This window comes from Microcaecilia unicolor, chromosome 8, assembly GCF_901765095.1.
Source record: "Microcaecilia unicolor chromosome 8, aMicUni1.1, whole genome shotgun sequence".
Lineage (NCBI taxonomy): Eukaryota > Metazoa > Chordata > Amphibia > Gymnophiona > Siphonopidae > Microcaecilia > Microcaecilia unicolor.
In genome coordinates this window covers 39,099,262-39,123,287 of record NC_044038.1, presented here as the reverse complement: position 1 = coordinate 39,123,287, position 24,026 = coordinate 39,099,262, and the positions used below count along the sequence as shown (strand labels likewise).

At 45.2% G+C, this 24,026-nt stretch overlaps 1 protein-coding gene across 1 annotated transcript in view; it reads right to left on the bottom strand.

The window, feature by feature from the left end:
• Positions 1-20,496, bottom strand: part of EMP2 (epithelial membrane protein 2) — an 86,983-nt gene extending 66,487 nt beyond the window's left edge. The window contains exon 1 of the mRNA XM_030212917.1: positions 20,394-20,496. The gene's annotated coding sequence lies outside the window, so the exon portion shown is untranslated. The remainder of the gene's footprint in view (positions 1-20,393) is intronic.
• Positions 20,497-24,026: the final 3,530 nt, after the last annotated feature.

The following is a 24,026-nucleotide window of genomic DNA, read 5'->3' as shown; positions in this document are numbered from 1 at the left end:
CTCATTCTCAAGAGGTCCTCCTGCAATTTCTCACAGTTATCTTGCGATTTAACACCTTTGAACAATTTGGGACTATCAGAGAGGTGGCCGAACTAAAGAGAAGAGGCAGGCGCTGGTGTCAGGGCAACGTATCAGAATCGCTGCTGCCACCGGCTTATGAAACACGAAGAAACAAGGTAAAACTCAGGAACGGGGTAGAGGAAGAAAGGGGGAGAGGCCTCGGGTGGTCTAATGGTTGAGCCGCCCCTGAGAGAATGACAAGGACAAGCTATGCAGAAAGGTTTGCTTCAGCTTTTTCAGTAACAGGGCCACTGTTGTGGAAGAGCTTGCCAGGATCTTTATGTCGTGGAGTAAAACAGTTCAGAAAAAGTTTGAAAACTCATTCAAGTTGTTTTGTTAGTGCTTTCTTACCTTTGTGAGAGATGGAATAGTATAAAGAAATTGTATTCATATCCTGTTTTTATCTGTGTGTGTTATTTGTACTCCGCAGTGACATAGCTAGGGGGGCTGCCACCCGGGGCGGTTCGCCGTTGCACCCCCCCCGGGTGCAGCCCGATGACATACCCCCCCCTCGGCGCGACACCCATCCCCCGCCCCAGTGCCCACCCTCTTCCATCCAACCAGCTCCCTACCTTTAAAAAAATATCGGAATCCGAAGCGAGGCGCAGCGCCTCGCGCCTGCACATAAAAGAAATGTGCAGCATCTCATCGGGCCTTCCCTCGCTCTGTCTGTCCCGGCCTCCGCTGATGCAACTTCCCATTTCCGCAAGGGCGGGACAGACAGAGCGAGAGAAGGCCCGATGAGATGGTGCACATTTCTTTTACGTGCAGGCGCGAGGCGCTGCGCCTCGCTTCGGATTCCGATATTTTTTTAAAGGTAGGGAGCTGGTTGGACGGAGGAGGGTGGGCACTGGGGAGGGGGGGTGTCGATGCGCCGAGGGGGGGGAGCTGGCAGGGAGCACCCCCCCCCGACCTGACACCCGGGGCGGACCGCCCCTCCCGCCCCCCTTGCTACGCCAGTGGTACTCCGCTTAGTTTTTAGGCAGAATAGAAATTTTTCAATAAATAAGTAAAAATGTATAAAAATAAAAGCACAGGGGGACAATATTCAAAGTGATTTAACCAGGCATTAGAGACTCCTGTCCAATTAAATTGCCTGTGTGAGACTATCCACTGATTCAGCAGCCAGGGCCGCTGAGAGGGGGGGCAAAATTCCCCGGGCCCGGCCTCCAAGGGTGCCCGGTGCCAGAATGCGTGACTCTCCTGCTTCTGTGTGTCAGGACCGGGTTATCGCCACACAGGAGCAGGAGAGACAGATCCCAGTGCCGCCCCCCCCCCCCTCGGACACTGGAGGGGAGCAGACACGCTAACGCAGGAAGGTAAGGGCGGGGTGGCCTGAGTGAGCGAGTGAGGGGTGGCAGCAGCATTTGTGTGCGTACCGAGTGGAGGAAGGGCATCTGCGGCAGCCCTGCCCTGGCTCTGGCTCTCAGCGGCCCTGTCAGCAGCACTCAAACTGGAATATCAGCACTAGCTGAAACTGGCTATTCAATGGACAGTCCGGGGGGCATTTGGCACTTAGCATAAATAGCGGTCCTATCTTCAGCCAATTTAACTTAACCGCCTAAGGCTGAATATCAGCACTTAACCAGTTACGTGTCAGCCGGCCATAAATACCTAGATATTCAAAGCGGGTGCCCAGACTTGGCCTGACACTGAATATCTGGCCAAATATTCTTTTAATGCACTGGTTTGTTTTCACTAATAAAGATTTTGTCATTTATATAGAACAGGAGTACTGTTTGTTGTTACTGAATATCTGGGCCAAAAGCCAGCAGTGATGAAAAAAATCACTGACTGCCACCAGCTGAATATATAACCCATAACTTTTATTTTTTACATTTGTACCCCGCCTTGTTTCGCCTACAAAAAGGCTGCGTCAGGAAGAGCACTGCACATCATAAACTCAAAGACTCCAACAGACTTGAATACCAAAGTCCCGGTACTGTTGAAGAGTTGATGTACTCTGCTTGAATGTTGGGGTGAAAGACGGCAACTTCTCCCTTTGGATACTATCAGGAGCCCCCGTTGGGATCTGGACAGATTTATGCCTTGCAGCTAAGTACCCAAATACCCAAGCTGTTAAAATTTGTTTTCCTTGTGGGGGGTCTAAGAGATTTAGAAGATGGAGGTTGTTTTCCTGGGGGGTTTTAGTTCAGAAGGGTGGTGAACAATGGATACAATTGTCTTAGGACATGTTTGTTTAGTTTGGTGATTGGCGTACTCCACATTAGGCGTTAGTAAGGAACAGGAGGCTTTTTAAGTCGCTCGTTTTTCTCACTTAGAGTGAGTTTTTTTTAAGCGATTGGTTTTCCTCCTCTTCTGTCCCTTACGGAACCTATGATAATAAACGGACCCCTATGTTGGTAGTGGTAGTTCTGTATTGAAATTTTCACTACCGGGGGATTTGAGGTTCCATTTGTTTAATTGTCATTATAAGGTGAAAAGCGCCCGCAAACTAATTGTGCAAACAATCTGGCATTTTAAGATTTTAAGAGCCATGGGGGGGGGGGGGGGGGGGGGGGTAGAAGGGTATCCTGAGGGCAGGCAGCCAAGCCATGGAGTAATGTCAGAAAGCAGCTACCTGAGAATGACAAGAGAATGAGGTGGAGGAAGGGCAAGTATAGAAAGGCTGTACATTCCTCAGAAAGGGCAAAACAAGCTGGAGGGGAGGTTCATGTGGGGAGAAAGGGAAATGCAGTCCCCGACAAAAGCCTCCAATAAGAGAAAAGGGTAGCTAGAATAAGCTCCTCCTAAAGAAAAGGAAGGGGCAGGCTCAGAAGCTACTGGAAGAGAGAACGGCAACTAAACGGACAGTCTGCAGAGGAGCAGGAGACTGCTGCTCCCAAGGGAACCATGGACTTGCCCTGCCTTTGGAGCTATGGACACATTGGGGTAAATTCTATCAATGACGCCTAAAAAATCAGCACCGAAAAAAATAGCGCTTAGAGCTATTCCATAAATGGTGCTTAAAGCTAGGCATCATTTATAGAATAGAGCTTAGCGCAAGGAACCGCAACTACATATAGGCATGACCATTTACCCCAATGAAACCTTGGTGTAAATCCCCACACCTAAATTAGGCAAGGATCCCCGTTATTCTGTAACAACACGCATTAATTGTGAGAAGGCCCCCCAATCCATCCATGACCCTCTCCCATGGCCACTCTTTTGGACCCGCGTGTAAATTATAATTAAATCCAATTACAACCAATAAATGCTTGTCAAGAAGCCAATTATCTGTGCCAGGGACGTAGCCCCCCCCCCCCCCCAGCGCCGCCACCACCACCACCTTTGACCCCACGACAACCCTCTCAACCCCCCCTCCTGCCGCCAACCCTCCCCCGCCATTGCCTACCTTTGCTGGCGGGGGACCCCAAACCCACGAGGTCCTCTTCTTCCCGCGGAAGACTTCGTTCTGTTTCTGATGTCCTGCATGTACAGACTCACAGAAACAGAATGAAGCCTTCTGCAAGTCTTCGTTCTGTTTCTGTGAGTCTGACGTCCGTTGCTGGCTGATCTGCAAGGCTTTGTTCTGTTTCTACTACTACTGAACGTACAACGTGCAGGATGTCAGAAACAGAACAAAGCCTTTCGCGGGAAGAAGAGGACCTCGGCTGGCGGGGATTGGGGTCCCCCACCAGCAAAGGTAGCCCACGGTGACGGCGGCGGCGGGGAGGGTTGGCGGCGGGGGGGGGGGGTCGAGAGGGTCGTCGGCAGGGGGGTCCAAGGCCAAATCTACGGGGGCCCAGGCCCCCGTGGCCCCACGTAGCTACGCCACTGATCTGTGCTGATTGTCTCGTTATTCAATTCAATTGCGCACGCAAATTGGGCAGATGCCCAAATTTATGCATGCAATTTTAGCGACTTCTATAGAATTTGGAGGGTTGTGTTTTGTCCTTGAACTATAATGCCTGAGGAAGATAAGGATTTGGGTTGCAAGAAGAGATAGAGAGCTGATGGCTTTCTTTTAAAGATCATTGAGTAAAAATAATTCCTTTCGCTCAGCTCTGGGAAATAGTCAGTGGGAGGGTTCTTGAGCCAACGGAAATAAGGATGGGACCAGTCACCCCCTATCTCCTCCAGCCCTGGAAGACAGAAGTCAGAAAAAGGGCAGAAGTAGTCCTAGGTGGCAGAGAGGCACTGAAGCAAGGTGGAAGGAACTGGAACCACCTGCAGGGCATTACAATAAAAGCCGTTTTGTAGAAGCCTGAAAGCTGGGAGATTCACTGGACTGGGGAATGATATATAATACTAGGAGCGATACTTAAAGGGAAGATGCATGGGTAGGACGTTGATGACCATAGCAGGAGTACTGCAGAAGTAATTGGTCTGCCTATGTTAAGGCTGTGTTTGCTGATTGAAACTCTAATAAAGAACTGTGTTGTTTGGGAAAGGAACTTAATTCACAAGAACTATTCTTTGGGGGAATGCAAATAGTGGGGAAAATGCGGAGTAAAGGCGCTAAACCGGGCCAGAGATGCCTTGCCTGTGAACTGTACATGTCTTATAGTACAGGCCATGTACCATTTTTGGAGCCATCTTTTTATTTTGCTTTGATCTGATCAATATTCTTTTGAGATGGCCTACAGAATGGGGCTCTTGGTAGTCACTAGAGATCTGCAGAGAGATAATCTTACTTTCTTCCTAATAGAGATGTCTCTTTCCATACCTTCCAGTCAGCATTACCATGCACTGTCTGTGTCCTACACGTCTTAAATCACTGTGCGATAAAGCCTGTGACTGCACCACAAAGTGAATGAGCCCTCTGTGCAATAAATAAAGACCACCGTGTAGATACAGTGGGAATATATATTCTTTACTTGTTACATTATCCATCAGGGGCGTAGCCAGAAAACAGATTTTGGGTGGGCCTAGGCAAGAACTAGGTGGGCACCAAGTGTTCTCCCTCACCCCCACCACCAAAAAAAAATCTCAGCTGGTGAGAAAATGCTTCTTTCCACCATGTGCAGGTACCGGTATCGTGGAGAGTAGCGTTTTTGTTACTATCAGGGGGAAGCCTTCAGCTGACGGAGCTTGGGATCCTCACCAGCTACCATTAAATATGTGCTACTGTTGGGTGGGCCTGAGCCCTAAGTGGGTGGGCCCGGGCCCACCCAGGCCCACCTGTGGCTACGCCACTGTTATCCATCAACTTTCTCTTCTAGTCCCTCCGCAATGTTACACTGAAGAAGATTAGGCTAGGTGCTGATCCCCACAGCACCTTCTTGGTCACATTATATACTGGAACATGCCAAATCCTACGGTGATTTTCTGTCGAATTGCTGGCCTACACTAGTTTCCTTTTCCTCATTGCAGAAACCCCTGCTGCGCCTGACCCACTACCTGTCCTTTGGCCAAATCAGATTGGTTTGCTCATTTCCACCTATGTGCAATGCCCTGTCTATAGTAGATACACACCAGCTGCTATTTCAGGGGGAGTCTTTTACTTGCAAACAAATGAGCAACTTTAGTGCAAGCTGCAAAATGTGAAGCAATATTAGGTGGACGTTTTCTTATCCGTTTTGAGATACTCTCACATAGGCAAAAAGAGTTGAAGATGTGTACAGAGTTAAGAAACGAAATCTGGTTTCAATCAGGAGAACATTATGAAGCCAGAATGCGGATAGGATTGCCACACACTCTTCCAGATGAATGCCGCGTCTGACAGTTTTCTGGTAGAAGTCTCTGTTGTGGGCAGAAGAGAGCTATAAATGGTGAAACGAAAACAGGAAAGACAATCTTTGTGGAAGGCGCATTGTTACAGTGCTTCTTAAAATAATGGCAAGCACATCTGTCATGTAAAAATACTAAAAACATACGCAAGAATTTTAAAATTCAGAAGTTATGTAATGACTACTGCTTTCTGGCTTCGTTAGATATCAAGTAAAAAGGGGTTTGGATGAAGCAGCAGGAACTCTAATTAGAACCACAAATATCTTTCCCTGCAAGTTCTTCCGGTACTTTGTTCAGTTTAAAGGAGAAAGAACCAAGGCCTAGGAATGCCAGCACTCTGCTTCCTATGACAAGGAAAAGGAGACTGGCTTCCCTCTGAAAGATTCCCCTGGTCATCTCTTCAGCCTAATGTCCTGGAGGCCCCTTAACTTCCAGTCCTGGTCCTGCTGCTGCTAGCCACAAATGCAAAGATTTGGGCAGTGCTACATCTTACATTAACAAATGATCGAACCCTACACTTTTGAAAATATGAAAGTCACCCTGATGTCTTGCTCAACATCTGAAAGAATGAGACCAAAGCAGCATGACCCTCTTGTGCTACAGAAGTTCAACATAACATAACAATGGTACTTGTACCCTGCTACTACAGGACATACTCCTGGGAATTACAGAAAAATATATAAATAAAATCATAGCTACTAACCCAAAACATATTTCTTAAATAACAAAGTCTTAAGTCTTTTTTCTGAAAACCCGATAGGAATAAGATTGATCGAAACATACAGAGATATCGTGCCAGATTTTAGGAGCCTGATAAGTGAGCAATATTTCATGTATCTTAAATATCTTCCAACCTCTAACAGAAAAGGAAAGGCAAAACAGAATTATTAATAGCTCGCCTATTTCTAATAAGAGTATCAAATTGAGGGGTCCTTTTATTAAGCTGAGGGGAAAAGTGCCCTGTGGTATCATCGGGGGCTGTTTTACACGTGCCAGGGCCCTTTTTACCGTAGCAAGTAAAATAACCCCCCAAATGGCCACGCAGTAAGATAACCCTTACCGCGTGGCCATGTGGCAGGGAGTACTTACCGCCACCCATTGAGGAGGCAGTAAGGGCTCCCGTGGTAACTTACCGCCGCTTTGTAAAATGCCCCCTGAAAGAAGGCAGATATTTTGGACAAGCCCCATCTTAAACCTTAAAAAAAAACACACGAAGACTTAAATAAAACCCTAGCTTCTATAGGGAGTTAGTGTAACCTAATAACACTAGTAAAAAAAGGCCCATTTCTGACACAAATGAAACGGGCGCTAGCAAGGTTTTCCTCGGAGTGTGTATGTTTGAGAGAGTGTATGTGAGAGTGTCTGTGTGAGAGAGAGAGAGTGCGAGTGTGTGTGTGTGTGTGAGAGAGAGAGAGAGTGAGTCTGGGAGCGAGTGTGTGTGTGAGAATGAGAGTGTGTGCAAGTGCGTATGTGAGACACAGTGTGAGAGAGAGAGAGTGTGTGTGTTTCACACAGATACAGTGTGTGCGAGAGAGAGAGAGTATGTGTGAGACACAGACTCTCTGTGAGACTGAGTGTATGAGACCAAGAGAGTGTGTGAGTGACTGTGTGACACATAGAGAGTGAATGTGATACAGTGTGAGACATAGAGTGTGTGAGAGTGCGAGAGAGAAAGACATTGACTGTGAGAGAGAGAGAGAGAGAGAGAGAGAGTGTGTGAGAGAGAGAGTGTGTGTGTGACAGAGATACCTCCCCCCCCCCCCTCTCTCTGGTGTCAGCCCCCCCCCCCCTCTAGTGTCTGAGCGTTACTGTGCAGGACGCTGAGCTCTGGCTGTGCTTCAGGGAACTGACCAATCCTATTTAATAGAATGCACCTCCAACATTCTGAAGCCGAGAAACCTCGTGTGGTTGGTCACTTCTGCTTGTGACGAACCTGGAAGTATGTGATGTCAATTCAGGAAATGGATACAGAGAGCAGGAATGCCTCAGCCATGCAGTCAGCTTCAGAATGTTGGAGGTGCGTTTTATTATATAGGATATCCTGAGATTCTATCATATTTGTTTAAAGCAAAGATCAGATGGACTGTGGTGTTCTGTATTGTCTGGTTTTTTTAATATATGCTTGGTGCCACCTAAATTGATAAGATTACAATAGTCAAGCTTAGACAGTAACAAACTCTGAACCAACAATCTAACTTGAGCAGTTTTTAAAAATGTCCTAACTCGTCTCAGTTTTCTTAGTAAAAAGAATGACCTTTTAACTAGGACATTTATATGTAGATTCAGAGACAATGTTTGATCCATATAAACCCCTAAGATGGTGCAAAATGCTTTAGAAAGGATAGTGACCAGAACAGCAGGATTTGACCGTATCACCCCAGTTCTGATGAAACTCCATTGGCTGCCGCTTAAATGGTGCTCACCAGGGGTGTACCCAGACCACGGCGGGAGGGGGGTCCAGAGCCCAAGGTGGGGGGGCACATTTTAGCCCGCCTCCCCCAGCCGCCAACCCTCCCCACCGACGATGACCCTCCCCTGCCACTTTTGACCCCCACTGCTGCCACTTTGGCCCCCCCCCCCCCCCCCCCGCTGCTGCCGCAAGGTACCTCTGCTGGCGGGAGTCCCCAACTCCCACTAGCCTTAGTCTTCTTCAGCGCCGGTCTCCGGTGCGTTCGCTCACTTCACTGATCTGTGCTGTGATTCCCGACATCCTGCACATTTCCACTTAAAGGAACTTGCTGGACATCGGGACTCACAGCACAGATCAGCAAAGTGAGCGAACATGCTGGAGACCAGCACTGAAGAAGACTAAAGCTGGCGGGGGTTGGGGTACCTTGTGGCGGCGGCGGAGGGGGGGGGGGTTCAAAGTGGTGGGGGAGGGTCGGCCGGGGGGGGGGACAAAAGTGGAGGGAGCCCAGACTAAATCTCTGGGGCCCATGCTCCCATGGCCCCACCTAGCTACGCCCCTGGTGCTCACAGTTTAAGATTCTGACACTAATTTATAAGTGTCTGAACAATGAGCCTCCAGTCAGTTTAGCTTCTCTGTTACAAATTTATTGTCCAAAAAGGTCCCTTCGCTCTGATAACAAATTATTACTTGATGTACAAACTGTGAAATATATACGATTGGAAGATCATAGATTGAGAATGTTTTATGTGGAAGGAGCAAGGCTGTGGAATCAGCTCCCAAATCAAATTCACTATTGAAGAACTATGCTCAATTTAGAAAATGTGTGAGCCCCCTCTTTCCTGCCCAGACAGCTGTAGACCTGTCTTGCTCCCGGACCCGGCACTGATTCAAAATGGCTGCCGAGAGTTCCAGTGACCTTGCAAGACTTCTGTGGAAGTCTCGCGAGGCTGCTACTCGAACTCTCAGCAGCCATTTTGAAGCGGCGCCGGGAGCAAGACAGTCTGCAGACGTGACGACCAAAAATGAGGGGGCTCTTTCCTGCCCCAAAGAGGTCACCAAGGCCCTACAATAAGATAAAGGAGAGGAGGGGAGGACAACCTGAGGCCCGCCTGCCCATCTGCCCACCAGCCTGCCCATTCTTCTGCAAATCCGGACAAACGGGCAGGCTGACAAAACCCGCCTGGATGCCCGGCCGTGTCCTCAAAAAGAGGACATGTCCAGATAAAACTGGACGTATGGTAACCCTAGGCATTCCTTTTTAGGAGACCCCTTGGTATTGACCTGGAGGCACAGAGATAGTTGCTATCTGTGATTTGTGTTTGTTTGCTGGAAGAGCAAGTGTTGTTAGTGATCTGTTTTAATTGTGCACGTGAAAATTGTAAACCACCTAGAAAGTCGTCTTTACTCATACTACCCCTCTCCTCAAGTCGCTTCACTGGCTCCCTATCTGTTTTCGCATCCTGTTCAAACTTCTTCTACTAACCTATAAATGTACTCACTCTGCTGCTCCCCAGTATCTCTCCACACTCGTCCTTCCCTACACCCCTTCCCGTGCACTCCGCTCCATGGATAAATCCTTCTTATCTGTTCCCTTCTCCACTACTGCCAACTCCAGACTTCGCGCCTTCTGTCTCGCTGCACCCTACGCCTGGAATAAACTTCCTGAGCCCCTACGTCTTGCCCCATCCTTAGCCACCTTTAAATCTAGACTGAAAGCCCACCTCTTTAACATTGCTTTTGACTCTTAACCACTCGTCTCCACCTACCCTCCTCTCCTCCTTCTTCTACACATTAATTGATTTGATAACTTTATTTTTTTTGTCTATTAGATTGTAAGCTCTTTGAGCAGGGACTGTCTTTCTTCTATGTTTGTGCAGTGCTGCGTACGCCTTGTAGCGCTGTAAAAATGCTAAATAGTAGTAGTAGTAGTAATAGTGCGGTACAGAAACTGTGTAATAAATAAATTTTTTTTTTTTTGCATTTGTACCCCGTGCTTTCCCACTCATGGCAGGCTCAATGCGGCTTACTTGGGGCAATGGAGGGTTAAGTGACTTGCCCAGAGTCACAAGGAGCTGCCTGTGCCTGAAGTGGGAATCGAACTCAGTTCCTCAGGACCAAAGTCCACCCCCCTAACCACTAGGCCACTCCTCCACTGTTGCTACTATTTGAGATTGAAGTTGGCCCTCGCAGATCACCAATGTGGCCGCGCAGGCTTCTGCTTCTGTGAGTCTGACGTCCTGCACGTACGTGCAGGACGTCAGACTCACAGAAACAGAAGCCTGCGCAACCTTCTACATGGAATGTTGCTAGTGGAATAGCAACATTCCATGTAGAATCTCCAATAGTAGCAACATTCCAAGTAGAATCTCAAACAGTAGCAACAGAATCTCCAATAGTAGCAACATTCCATGTAGAATCTCCAATAGTATCTATTTTATTTTTGTTACATTTGTACCCCACGTTTTCCCACTCATGGCAGGCTCAATGCGGCTTACATGGGGCAATGGAGGGTTAAGTGACTTGCCCAGAGTCACAAGAGCTGCCTGTGCCTGAAGTGGGAATCGAACTCAGTTCCCCAGGACCAAAGTCCACCACCCTAAATAAGATCTTAATTACCAATAATAATATGATCAGATAGAGGATCAGGTTTATTATTCGCTAACATGAACTTGGTCTTTTTCAGCATTTAGTTTAAGCTTATGTTTCACCATCCAGGAACTAATAAGAGCCAAACACATTTCTACTGTTTAGAGTCACCTGAGTTTGGGTCTGATAAACAGGGATCATTACAGTAACATCATCTGCATAGGTGTAACTAACAAACACTTGACATTCTAGCTCTAAGCCTAAACTATACAAAAAGAAATTAAATAACTTTGGGCATAACGGAGATGCCTGTGGTACTCCACAGGGATTAACATTCGTCTGTTTCACTCTAAGATCTAAAGGAGAGACAAAACCTTTAAAATGCTACCTCCAACACTAATATATTCGCGTTCAAACAGCAAAATGTCATGGTCCACCAAATCAAATGCATTCGAAAGATCGAATTGAAGTATGATGGCCCTATGATTATTACCCAGTAACAATCTAACTTTATCCAATAACAATCCCATAACTGTTTCTGTACTGTACCTAGCTTGAAACCCTGACTGGGATGAGTGTAAAATATTACATCCAGACAAATATTAATTTAATTGACCACAAATTATACCTTCTGAGAGTTTAGTAAACACAGGTATCAATGTGAACAGCCTATAGTTAGAAACAAGATAACTTGGTTCCCTAGAGTTTTTTAGTAATGGTGTGATAATAATTTCTCCTACCTTTTCTGGAAATTGACCTAATAAGCGTAAAGATGAAACCCACTCCAACAATAAAGCTCTGAACTTAAGTTGAGATGAAGACGTCCCATAAGCCTCGACAAACTATCCAGTTGGCAATATATTTTAGAATGCTTTAAAAATAGTGAATTAAGGAGCCCTTTTACTAAGCGGAGGAAAGCGTACCGCAGGCTTACTGCGTGCCAATCCGGAACGATCGGAGCCCAGCGGTCGTTCCCATCCCTAACGCGCGCCATTTCATTTTATTTTTCCATTTATTTTTGATTAATACTTGAAATAAATAAATAGTGTCAAATCTTCAGTTAACGGTCAGTATATAATGGTATGCAAGATCCACAGAAGAGAGAGATGAAAAACCCTGAATCCAGTTATGTTACTTCTTGGTTTTCATTCACTACAAAGATAGGACTGTATCATTCTACACCACATCACTACAATGACAATCAGCAACAGAGGGTGGGAGATAGTCTGGCCATTGGTCACGTGTTTATAAATGATCTGGAAACGGGACTGAGTGGAGTGATCAAATTTGCAGATGATACAAATCCATTCAAAGTTGTTTAATTGCATGCAGACTGTGAGAAATTGCGGGCGGACCTTGGGAAGCTGGAAGGCTCCCAGATGGCAAATGATGTTTAAATATATAGACAGGTGCAGAATGATGCACACTGGGAAGAATAACCAAATCATAGCTACACGATGTACGTTCCACATTAGGACTCACCACCCAGGAAAAGGATTTAATCATAGATAATACATTGAAATCTTCCACTAAATTCCAGATTCTATATATCGTGCCTTAATTTCCGTGTGGAAATCGAAGCATATTCTATAACAATGCACGTAACTTAGGGGTCCATTTACTAAGCTGCAGCAAAGAATGGGTTGCGGTAGTGTGGGTGCGTGTTTTTGGCCCAAGTCGGGCCACTTTTTTCCGCATTTGGGGAAAAGGGCTTTTTTTCATTGGGCCGGGAAAAGGGCCTGTGGTAAAATTGAAACCAGCTCGTGCCTATTTACAACCTGAGCCCTTTATGCCACCCATTGATCTAGTGGTAAGAGTTCACGCACTACATGAGCGGTGACCGGCTGGTATGTGCCAACTGCCGATTAACGCCGGAAACGCCACATGCAGTAGGAAATACAAAAAATAATTTGTCCCAGTGGTATGGGCATGCATCAAAGCCAAACTTGCCACCAGGGGGTGCACTAGCCTGGCAGTAGACTTGTTTTGGTGTACGCTGCATGCATGTAGAGCCTACTGCACCTCTGTAAAAGGGCCCCTTAATTGGTTAATTAGCTAATCAACGCTGTCAACTAGATGTTGACAAGCAATTATCAGCATTGTCATTAATTAAGATTTATGCACAGAACTCACTAAGCGTATTCTGTAACATGGTGCACATAAATTCTAAGTTGCATAGTTGAAAAAGGGGTGTGGCATGAGCGTTTCTAAAGTCTATGTGCGTCGTTATAAAATACATCTGCTCTGTGCCTAAAATTTAGGCGTCGGGATTTACACCAAGTAAAATGTGGTGTAAATGGCCATGACTAAATTCGGTCGCGTGGAAAGGCACTCGGTGTATTCTATATACTACGTGGAAATTTAAGCCTATTCTATAAAATGTAGGCATGCTTTAGAGAATATGCCTAGGCGTATTTTTTTCCATGCAGATTTTTCAGGTGCCATATATAGAATCTGGCCCCAAGTACGCAACAGCAGCCAGAAAAGCAAACAGAATGTTAGGAATTATTAGGAAAGGAACAGAGAATAAAAAACAAACAACAAATATCATAATGCATCTCTATCACTCTATGACGGGGGTTCTCAGGATACCTACAATGAACATGTATGAGACAGATTTGCATAGAAAGGAGATAACGCATGCATATTTCTCTCATGTATATTCATTGTGGATATCCTGAAAACCTGACTGGCTAGGTGTGTTCCGATGTCTGGGTTGAGAACTCCTGTTCCATAGTGATACTGTACCTTGAGTGCAATTCTGGTTGTCTAATCTGAAAAAAGTATATAGTGTAATCGGAAAAAAGTACAGAGAAGGGCAGCCAAAACGATTAAAGGGATGGAACGATTCTCATATGAGAAAAGACTAAAGAGGGTTAGGGCTCTTCAGCTGAGGGGAAATATGAGAGAGGTCTATACAATCCTGATTAGAATGGAAAGGGTAAATATGAATCAAGTGTTTACTCTTTCAAAAAGTTCAAAGAGCAGGGGACACTCCACAAAGCTACATAGTAATACTTTTAAAACAAATAGGAGAAAATATTTTTTTTCACTCAACGCAGAGTTAAGCTCTGGAATTCATTGCTGGAACAAGTGGTAAAGGAATTAATGTAGCTGGGTTAAAAAAAAAAGTTTGGACAAATTCCTGGAGGACAAGACCATCCACCATTAAGGTAGACCTGGGGAAAACCACTTCTTAACCCTGAGGGTGAGCAGAATGGAATTTTGCTACTTTTTGGGATTCTGCCAGGTAATTGTGACCTGGAGTGACCACTGTTAAAGAAACCAGAATATTTATTCAGGTCCCCTTTTACAAAGGCACGCTAGCGTTTTTAGCACATGCTAAAAATAAGTGTACGCTAAGAGATGCCCATATATTCCTTTGGGCATCTCTTCGATTTAGCATTTGCTAAAAATGCTAGCACACCTTTATAAAAGACCTCCTTAGTTAGTTTGTTAGTTAGTTAGTTATCAAATTTACATCCCTCCTATCCAATACATCTAGGCAGGTTACAACTTACACTCATAAAAAGTAAAACACAACTCAAAAATAGCAAACACATAACAAAAAGTACATATAACATACTGGGATAATTTGACTTTTGGTGTGACCTAGTAGAGCAACTCTTCCAGTCTTATGTTGCTGTCCTCCTTACTAAATCTATCTTACAGCAAATGAAATGGATATCTCTGAAAAGAATTTGTGTACAGTGTTCATCATTGCCATCAAATTCTACTATAAAAACCACCTCTCTGGGCTGGTCTGGTAGCTCATGTATTCCACTCCCCAGGTCAATCAGGAGTGAAGGGAAAAGAAGGAGTCAGTGATCGCTTTCGGCACCTAACCATTGTACCTCTATCCAGGAAATCTAGACTGCCCCCAATTTGATTGACTGCATTTTTGTCCTTTAGATTGTAAGCTCCTTTGAGCAGGGACTGTCCTTCTTTGTTAAATTGTACAGCGCTGCGTAACCCTGGTAGCGCTTTAGAAATGTTTAATAGTAGTAGTAGTAGTAATCATGCAATGATGACATCAAGTGCCTGGCTTTAGCCCTAACAACTGTATAGAACTTTTGTGCATGTCTTCCGTCAAGGACTGTCACTCAGCGACTGAGCTAAAGAAAGTTGAAAGAGGATACAAGAAGAAGGAAAATTCCCTGGGTAGTTGCAAATGAAGGTACCTAGCACTAGCTGCAAGTCCTAGTTTTGGGAGGAAATTGCCAGATCAAACAAAAGCTTTACAAAGAGCACATTTGTTGGCTCCCAGTCCATGCTAATTGGAAACAACCAGTGTATTTAGTAACACACATGGGAGTCTATGCATTAGAACTTGGCATACACTCAGAATAGCATATTATATCCCAGAATAGCATACCGTACACTAAAGAGCTAATATGCATGCTAAATCAGCCCATAATTACTTTACTGTGCATGTGCTAAAATTAGTTGCATTCAAATGTTAGGATTTGGTGGCCATGCAGTAAATGGCATCATGTATTTTGCCCCACCATTATTTACTATGTGCTAACTATAGTCTAATATTTAACACCCATCTTAGATCAGATGTTAACTCATCAGCTCACAAGTTATTTAATGGGCTCGGCTGACAGGGTGTACGTCGGGTTCAAGATCGAAGGAAAATGACTGCAGCAACGGCAACTGTGGTAGGGGAACAAAGAGAATACTTTCAGTTTAGTGGGTTATAAATATAGAATATATTAAATTTAACAAAGAAGATAAAGAAGAGGGAGTTGGCAGAAGCCTAGAGACAGAAGAGAAGGCCAGGAAGGTCCCAGAACAGAGGAAGGACAAAAGCAGAGGATGAGAGCAAGACGGTAGTTAGAGCCTGAAAATGGCATGATAAGTGCTACACAAGGGTGTTACATGAAATGAAAATTTTGAGCCAGGATCACTCTACAGTAATCTACTTGTATCACTTGAGCTTATTTGGCCCCATGGGAGGAGTTAAAAACCAGCATCGTTCTTCAGACAGTGAGGTCCAATACCATGTCTGGGCTTGTCAAACTTTTGAGCTGCCGAACTTAACATGATCTCCATAGGAACCATGTCACTAGATCTGATGCATTGCCCACCAGGCTAAGAGTTCTCAGTGTAGCTCTGCAAAGTGCTATCAGAGGAGATCTCCTATCTACAGATTGTCCTAAAAGGAAAGACATAGAAACATGACAGCAGATAAGGGCCAAATGGCCCATCCAGTCTGCCCATCCTCAGTAATCACTAACTCCTCCTTTTCCTGAGGGATCCCACATGCCTGTCCCAGGCTTTTTTAAAATTCTGACACAGTCTTTGTCTCCACCACCTCCACTGGGAGGCCATTCACACATCTGGTTATAAAATTGCTCTTCATACCTATATGTATAGTTGTGTATTGTGGTCACACTTAAAAGGAAGTCCCATAGCTTCTGATGAAGGCACGTGGAAAATCATGTATCCCCTTGAACTTCAGCCTGTTTAGACTGGGACTCACTACCTACCTAACTTCTAAGAATGAACATATTTAATATCTCTGGCTGAGCCATGAGGAACCCCTGAAATAATTATCTCCAGTGATATACTAAGAGTTCAAAGGTCATCACTTCCAGTTTATAACATTATCTGTATACCCCTAAAACAAGAAAACTTTTAGAGTCAAAAGAAAGGATGGACAATTTATGAAGGCATGGTGACAGCTGGGTTGCAAGAAAATACATTGTGTATATCACTACAGGTACTGCTCGTAAAGCTTCAGGGTTTTGTTTTGGGGTTTTTTGTCAGATTCCCCTCCCCCACCCCAACAGCTTTATAGTATTCTACTATGACTTATTATTTAGCCTTCTTTTTAAAAATTCTATGTAAAGCTTTCCAAAATAAAACAAGTAAAAATTTTAGAATAGCCTTGGTTCAAACCCCCCTCCTTCCTCAACCCTATCATCGTAAGAACATAAGTATTGCCATACTGGGACAGATCGAAGGTCCATCAAGCCCAGCATTGGCCAATCCAGGTTACAAGTACCTGGCAAGATCTCAAAACATTATAATACATTTTATGCTGCTTATCCTAGAAATAAGCAGTGGATTTTCCCCCAAGACTATTTTAATAATGGACTTCTCTTTTGGGAAGCTAGCCAAACCTTTTTTTAAACCTTGCTAAGCTAACTGCTTTTACTACATTCTCTGGCAATGAATTCCAGAGTTTAATTACATGTTGAGTGAAGAAATATTTTCTCCAGTGTCATAATGAGGTCTTATCTCCACACAGACATTCATTTTAGGATCTGATAAAACTCTGTTCCATTGAACCAAGACTAAACAACATTAGTGCTCTCTACTTTAGCTAACAATTTCCTTAAAAGCTGATTTTGTTGGCAAAAAGTTTCTGAACCTGAAAAAATATTCATAGTTGTCCACTGACTTCTCTGCCTTGCTTCTTGTGATAGCTCAGAAGTTACCTCAAAAGGATGAGACCCAAGACTGCGGTATTAATCAGGTTTGGCACAAGGTGTTATCTCCACAGATCAAAATAAAATGATGAAAATGAATTACAAGTACATATAATTAAAACGCTAGCAAGTACAGCATTTTTGCCTGAACTCTCTGCTGTGTCAAATGAATTTCTCATATAGATCCCACATGGAAAACCTTCAGAAGTCACTGACCTAGAGTTTGAAGTGCAATGTTTTAAGGTAGAAAAGTTCAAATAAAAGAGCTGCACTCATGCTCTCACATCTCCTTACAGATGACTATGATTGCATAGGTAATTCAACTGCCACCAGCTTTCTTTTAAAGCACTGCAAATATTGAATCAGTCAAAAGGGAAAGCACGGGGTCCAGTTTGCAGAGAACAGAAATAACAACCCTAAACACCAATGGTGTCACAGCTTTGTACTTTTAAGAAGATTGATGTGACCAGAACAGAGAGCGACAAGCACAGAACAAAAAGCCTCCACATAGGTCAATTCAAACTGGCAAACACAGCCGAAGGTGACACAAAGGATGATGTGGGAAAAACATCCAAGGGACTCAAAGAGTTCACAGCAAGAGTTTTATTCAAAAACATGTAAAAGACTCTCAGAGGGAATTGTGTTTTGGCCGCAAGAGCCTGCCTCAGGAGTCCCTGTATAGTGTACAAGTCGAACTTCTCTACATTCTATGGCGTCTAACAAATGACCTACTACTTTACTACTACTACTTATCATTTCTAAAGCGCTACTAGACGTACGCAGCGCTGTACACTTGAACATGAAGAGACAGTCCCTGCTCGACAGAGCTTACAATCTAATCAGGACAGACAAAGAGTAGCAAAATTCTATGCAGAATCCCAAAGAGTAACAAGATTCCGGAATCCCTAAGAGTAGCAAGATTCCGTGCAGAATCCCAAAGAGTAACAAGATTCCAGAATCCCTAAGAGTGGCAAGATTCCAGAATCCAGAAGACTACTACTACTACTACTTATCATTTCTATAGCGCTACTAGACGTACGCAGCACTGTACACTTGAACCTGAAGAGACAGTCCCTGCTCGACAGAGTTTACAATCTAATTAGGACAGACAAACAGGACAAATGAGATAAGAGAATATTAAAGTGAGGATGATAAAATAAGGGTTCTGAACAAGTGAATAAGGTTTAGGAGTTAAAAGCAGCATCAAAAAGGTGGGCTTTTAGCTTAGATTTGAAGACGACCAGAGATGGAGCTTGACGTACCGGCTCAGGAAGTCTATTCCAGGCATATGGTGCAGCAAGATAAAAGGAACGGAGTCTGGAGTTAGCAGTGGAGGAGAAGGGTGCAGATACGAGAGATTTACCCAGTGAACGGAGTTCCCGGGGAGGAATGTAGGGAGAGATGAGAGTGGAGAGGTACTGAGGAGCTGCAGAGTGAATGCACTTATAGGTCAATAAGAGGAGTTTGAACTGTATGCGGAAACAGATAGGAAGCCAGTGAAGTGACTTGAGGAGAGGGCTAATATGAGCATAACGACACTGGCAGAATATTAGTCTTACAGCAGAATTTTGAACAGATTGAAGAGGAGAGAGATGGCTAAGTGGGAGACCTGTAAGAAGCAAGTTGCAATAGTCTAAGCGAGAGGTGATAAGAGTGTGGACGAGGGTTCTGGTAGTGTGCTCAGAAAGGAAAGGGCGAATTTTGCTGATATTATAGAGAAAGTCCCAGGCTTTAGCAGTCTGCTGAATATGTGCAGAGAAGGAGTATCTGTTGTAGCGAACGCCGAAGTGCGCACTATTGAATTGGAGTAGAATGTAACAAACACAGGAGCGCACTTCTTAATTAAGAAGACGCCACAGAACGTAGGGAAGTTTCACTTGTACATTATACAGGGACTCCTGAGGCAGGCTCTTGCGGGCGAAACACGATTCGTGTCATTACATATTTTTGAATAAAACTCCTGCTGTGAACTCTTTGAATCCATTGGGACATTTTTTCCACATCAACCTTTGTGTCACCTTCGCTGTTTGCCTACCAGGACAGTGAGACCACAGCTGAAATGACATTTCAATGAGTATAGGACGGCATGGGAGTAGGTGAGGCCGTGTTGAGAAGTTAGGTAATAATGTGAAGGGGGGGCTTGAGGGGGATGGCAATAGGTCGTATATGAGATGAAAACTGATAGGTTCATTTACCCAAAACAGTGGAATCTGAACTTGGCAAACTGGATGGACCGTTTTGGCCTTTACCTGCCATCACTAACTAGGTTACAAATCAAAAGTAAGGTTTGAACTCAATATTTTCAGTACAAGGTGATAATAGTATTATGTTTAAAATGTGTACTCTGTTTTTTTTTTTTTTAAGTGTCTGCAATTATAGTGGACTTTGTGCCAAAAATCTGTGCTGAATTACACTCAAACATATTTCATTCCACTAGGTGGTACATTACCCAGAAATGCGACAGCAAGGCTCTTTTTGGGACAAGCAGGCAATAAATCCGAAACACATAGACCCGCTTTCCCAAATATGAAATACGTGAAGGAATTGTTTCTGAGTCATTTTGAAAATTGTTTCCAACTGTGCAATGGATACTGCCTTATCCCCATTAATGGATTATGCGAGGTCCAAAATTTGCCTTTTAAAGCTTAAATAACAGAAATGGGGAAACCATCTAGTTTAATCATGCCATTAAGTTTTAAAACAACAACAACAAACATATTTTCAAGGCCAGCGTTGCATAGTTTAAAAAAGCAAAACCAATGAGCCCGTTCTCTCATTTACAATGTTGAGGAGCGATCTCACAGGTGGGCAACTCCCCTTACGGCCCTTAATCAGTTTGCCAAGGAGATCACGGTTAAACTGGCAACAAGAACAAATCCAAAGACTTCTCTCATTTCACGGACGGGGGGGGGGGGAGAATTATATTTTGATCGGGTTTAGGTTTCTTTCCTCTGCACTTTTCACTCTGGCAAGAGACACGGAGAATCCGGAGATAATTCCTCCCAGACCTGAACACGATCGTACTCTTTTTTTCCCACCAGCACATCAAGCCCCCGAATCTAGACATCAGTGTTTTCCTTTCGATTAAACAGCATCAGCTCTGCAGCGAAGAAAAAAAACTAGGACAGGCATTTCCTTCAGGGAGCTAGTACTTCTCCATCTCCAAACTTTTGGCTTCTCTGACATTTTGCAGAAGGGGGCAACTCTTAGCTCCGAGTACTCACCTGTGCCTTGGGGAGGTGAAGCCTGGGTGGGGGGGAGGTCAGACAGCTGTTCTTGCAGACGGCCCCTGTCTGCTCGCCTCTCTCTGGGCTGTTGTTTTGAAGCTGAGCCCTCGCACCACTCCAGGTCCCGCCCTCCTATCTGGGAGGGTGAGGTCACAGGCTGGGTGTGGGGAAGGAACCTAAAATCTGAGCTTTCTATGCTTAGTGCAAAACACAAACAACAAAGCCATCATAACTCATTTCCCCGTCTTCCATCCCTCTCCTCCCACTCCCCGGTGTGTTTGAATTTAAAAGATGCACCTTTGTGTGGACAAGCTGAACCTATAAGATCAGGCTTCAGCACTTTGTAAAGTTTAGAAGATGTGGCTCCATCATCCACCACTTTCCCGACTATAGATGCATTTGGTTCTTGTGCCTTTCGCTCCCGAAAAGGTGATCGTCGGCCCTGGTTACGAAAAAAAGGTGCAATAAAACTTTAAAGAGTGTAAGGAAATGAAAGCAACAGAGCTGCGGTGTTTGCAAACAAAAGTCTTTCCAAGTTGGCAGTTGATGAATTTTGAACTCGACAGCCTCTATTTTGTAAACAACTTTCTTCCTTTCTTTCTTTTTTTTTTTTTTTTTTATGAGAGGAAGTGACAAGTAAAAAATGACAGGGGGATAAAATCTGTCCCCGTCCCCACCCGGTCCCCACAAGCCCCATCTCCCTCCCCACCCCGTCCCGCAGGTTCTGTCTCCGCCCCCCTGGGCTTTATTCTCATCTACAGAAGCCTCGAACACTTATGATTTTATATTTAAATCTTTTTATTATTAAAGCATAAAAAGGAACAATATGCTGTGCAACAGTTGTGTATAAATTACAAACAGAAAACAATAATAACCCCTTCCACCAACACCACCCTCTACCCTTCCAACCCCAACAATTGCTGAATCCTAATCCACTCTGTTAAAATGTCCAGGAGTACAAAATACAAACCGTTCTGTTTGCCCTAGAGGGGAGAAATATGCCCTGTGAAGCAGTGGCGTACCGGGGGGGGGGGGGGGCGGTCCGGCCCGGGTGCACGCCGCTGGGGGGGTGCCGCGCGCCGGTCAGCTTCCTTCGTTTCCATGCTCCCTCTGCCCCGAAACAGGTTACTTCCTGTTCCGGGGCAGAGGGAGCATGGAAACGAAGGAAGCTGACCGGCACGCGGCACCCTCCCCCCCAGCGGTGTGCACCCGGGGGGTTCTTTCGCCGGGGTGGGGGGGTGTCCTTTTGTTGGGGGGGGGTCGCACTGCACCGGGGGGGGGGGCGCTGCACCCGGGGGGCAGGGCGCATCGGCGATCCGCCCCGGGTGTCAGCCCCCCTAGGAACGCCACTGCTGTTAAGCACAGTTATGATTTTTTAAATCTGTGGATGAATAAATTATCAACAATCTCAGGACTGAGTCTAGCTCTCCTGTCTTCCACAATCCCTCCTGCAACAGAAGATGTCTTCTTAGAAGATTTGCTGGTAGCAGGATGTACAGGATCCCTCATGCAAATTTTGCTAGCTGTGGCCAGCATGTTTGTTTGTTTTTCCAAAAAAATAAAAATATTGTCTGCATCAATCGAACATAAATGTCCAGTTCATTAATAACTAACTTCCGCAAATCTCTGAAAACCTCTCTCTTCAACAAGGCCTACCACGAGAACCCGTAACTTAACTATAACACTTCACCACTCCAGCCCGACACTGAATGACGTCTTTCTATAACTGTTTGCTTAGTTCTTCTCTGTCATCCTTGATCTCTTTTAACACCAATTGTATCTTTTACCCTGCAATGGGGATGCCATAACAGATCTTTGTAAGCCACATTGAGCCTGCAAATAGGTGGGAAAATGTGGGATACAAGTGCAATAAATAATAATAACAATAGGCTTCAAAATAGAAAGTGACACGGGGACAAAGTTTGTCCCCATCCCCACTCCATCCCCATGGGTTCTGTCCCTGTCCCCGTGGGTTCTGCTCTGTCCCCATCCCCGCGGTTACTGCGGGTCCCTGTACCCGTGTGTCACACACCAATCACAAACATATCGCAAGAAAACAGGGAGAGTAACTTTCACTACCAAGACAGGCAACACACCAACCGCAAGGATCATTCTCAAGGATTGGAACAGCTTTCTGTTAGACTCATTGGCATGAATTAGAGACTCATTTTGAGCCATCTGAAGTTTGAAATCCAAAAGAATAGTCTATTCTCCAAGTTTACAGCTGGCTTTCCAGCTGTTTGATGTGCTGCAGACTAAACTTTCCAGATATGGAGGAAAAGTTTCTGAATTGTAACGATCTTGCTCACTGCACAGCTAGTGATTGATTTTAGTCTATCGCATGCTATATTCAGATTCCTCCGTTTTTCTTTCCTGGGGAATCTTTTTTTTTCCCCATGAATAATACAAACTAAATAAAATTGGAATTGCAAAATATCAGGTGCATGACTATCTCCAAATGCGACCTAGTCAGCCCCTGGCTATAGAATGCCCGGCAGCTTCATTCTCTCCCGGCAGTACCATTACCAAATGATACAAAATCTGCAGTTTTTCCAGGCCCCCTGAGAGGGGGAAGGGCAGGGGGACAAGATTCCCCCAGGCCTGGCCTCCAAGAGGACAAGATGAGTGCCCATTATAGAATAGTACACACTGCAACCAGGTGTAATTCCTGGCACCCAATTTGGGTACACATCCTTGGTATTCTATAACACTGCATGCAAATGTTAGGAACCCATGCATCTCCCATGGCCACGCCCCCTTTGGGTTGCATGGTATGGAATTTGGGCACATATTATTATACACCAGGGGTGTAGCCAGACTTCGGTGGGAGGGGGGTCCAGAGCCCGAGGTGAGGGGGCACATTTTAGCCCCCACTGGTACCGCCCAAACACCCCCGCCGCCGACACCCCCACCACTTATGACCCCCCCCCGGCACCACCACCCCCTGTCCCTTTCGACCCCCCTTCCCGCCGCCGCCAACATTCCCCCGCCACCGCCAGGTACCTTTGCTGGCAGGGGTCCCCAACTCCCGCCAGCCGAAGTCCTCTTCAACGCCGGTCTCCAGCACGTTCGCTGATCTGGATTCTGTTTCTGTGAGTCCTGACTTCCTGCACGTTCCTACGTGCAGGATGTCAGGACTCAAAGAAACAGAATCCAGATCAGCAACGCGCCGGAGACCGGCGTTGTAGAGGACTTCGGCTGGTGGGGGTTGGGGACTACTACTACTACTTGACATTTCTAAAGCGCTACTAGGGTTACGCAGCACTGTACAATTTATCATAGAAGGACAGTCCCTGCTCAAGGAGCTTACAATCTAAAGGACAAATGTACAGTCAGTCAAATAGGGGCAGGCCACAGTAGAGAAGGGCAGCCTATGGGAATTGCTGCTGCCTTTTGAAAAACAAGAAAATAAAAGGTGAATTCAAGGAAGAGGGTTGGGGAAGGAAAGCTAGAGCTATCAGACCACAGCAAGGTGGCGGTCGGCAGCAGAGGAGGAGCCAGGGTGGCAGCTCAATGCTCATCTCAGGTAGCAGATTGTCTTGGGCCGCCCCTGTGCGGGGCTATTTACTAACATTCAGCGGACCTTAACTATACTATACTATACTATACTATACTATACTATTCATTGCT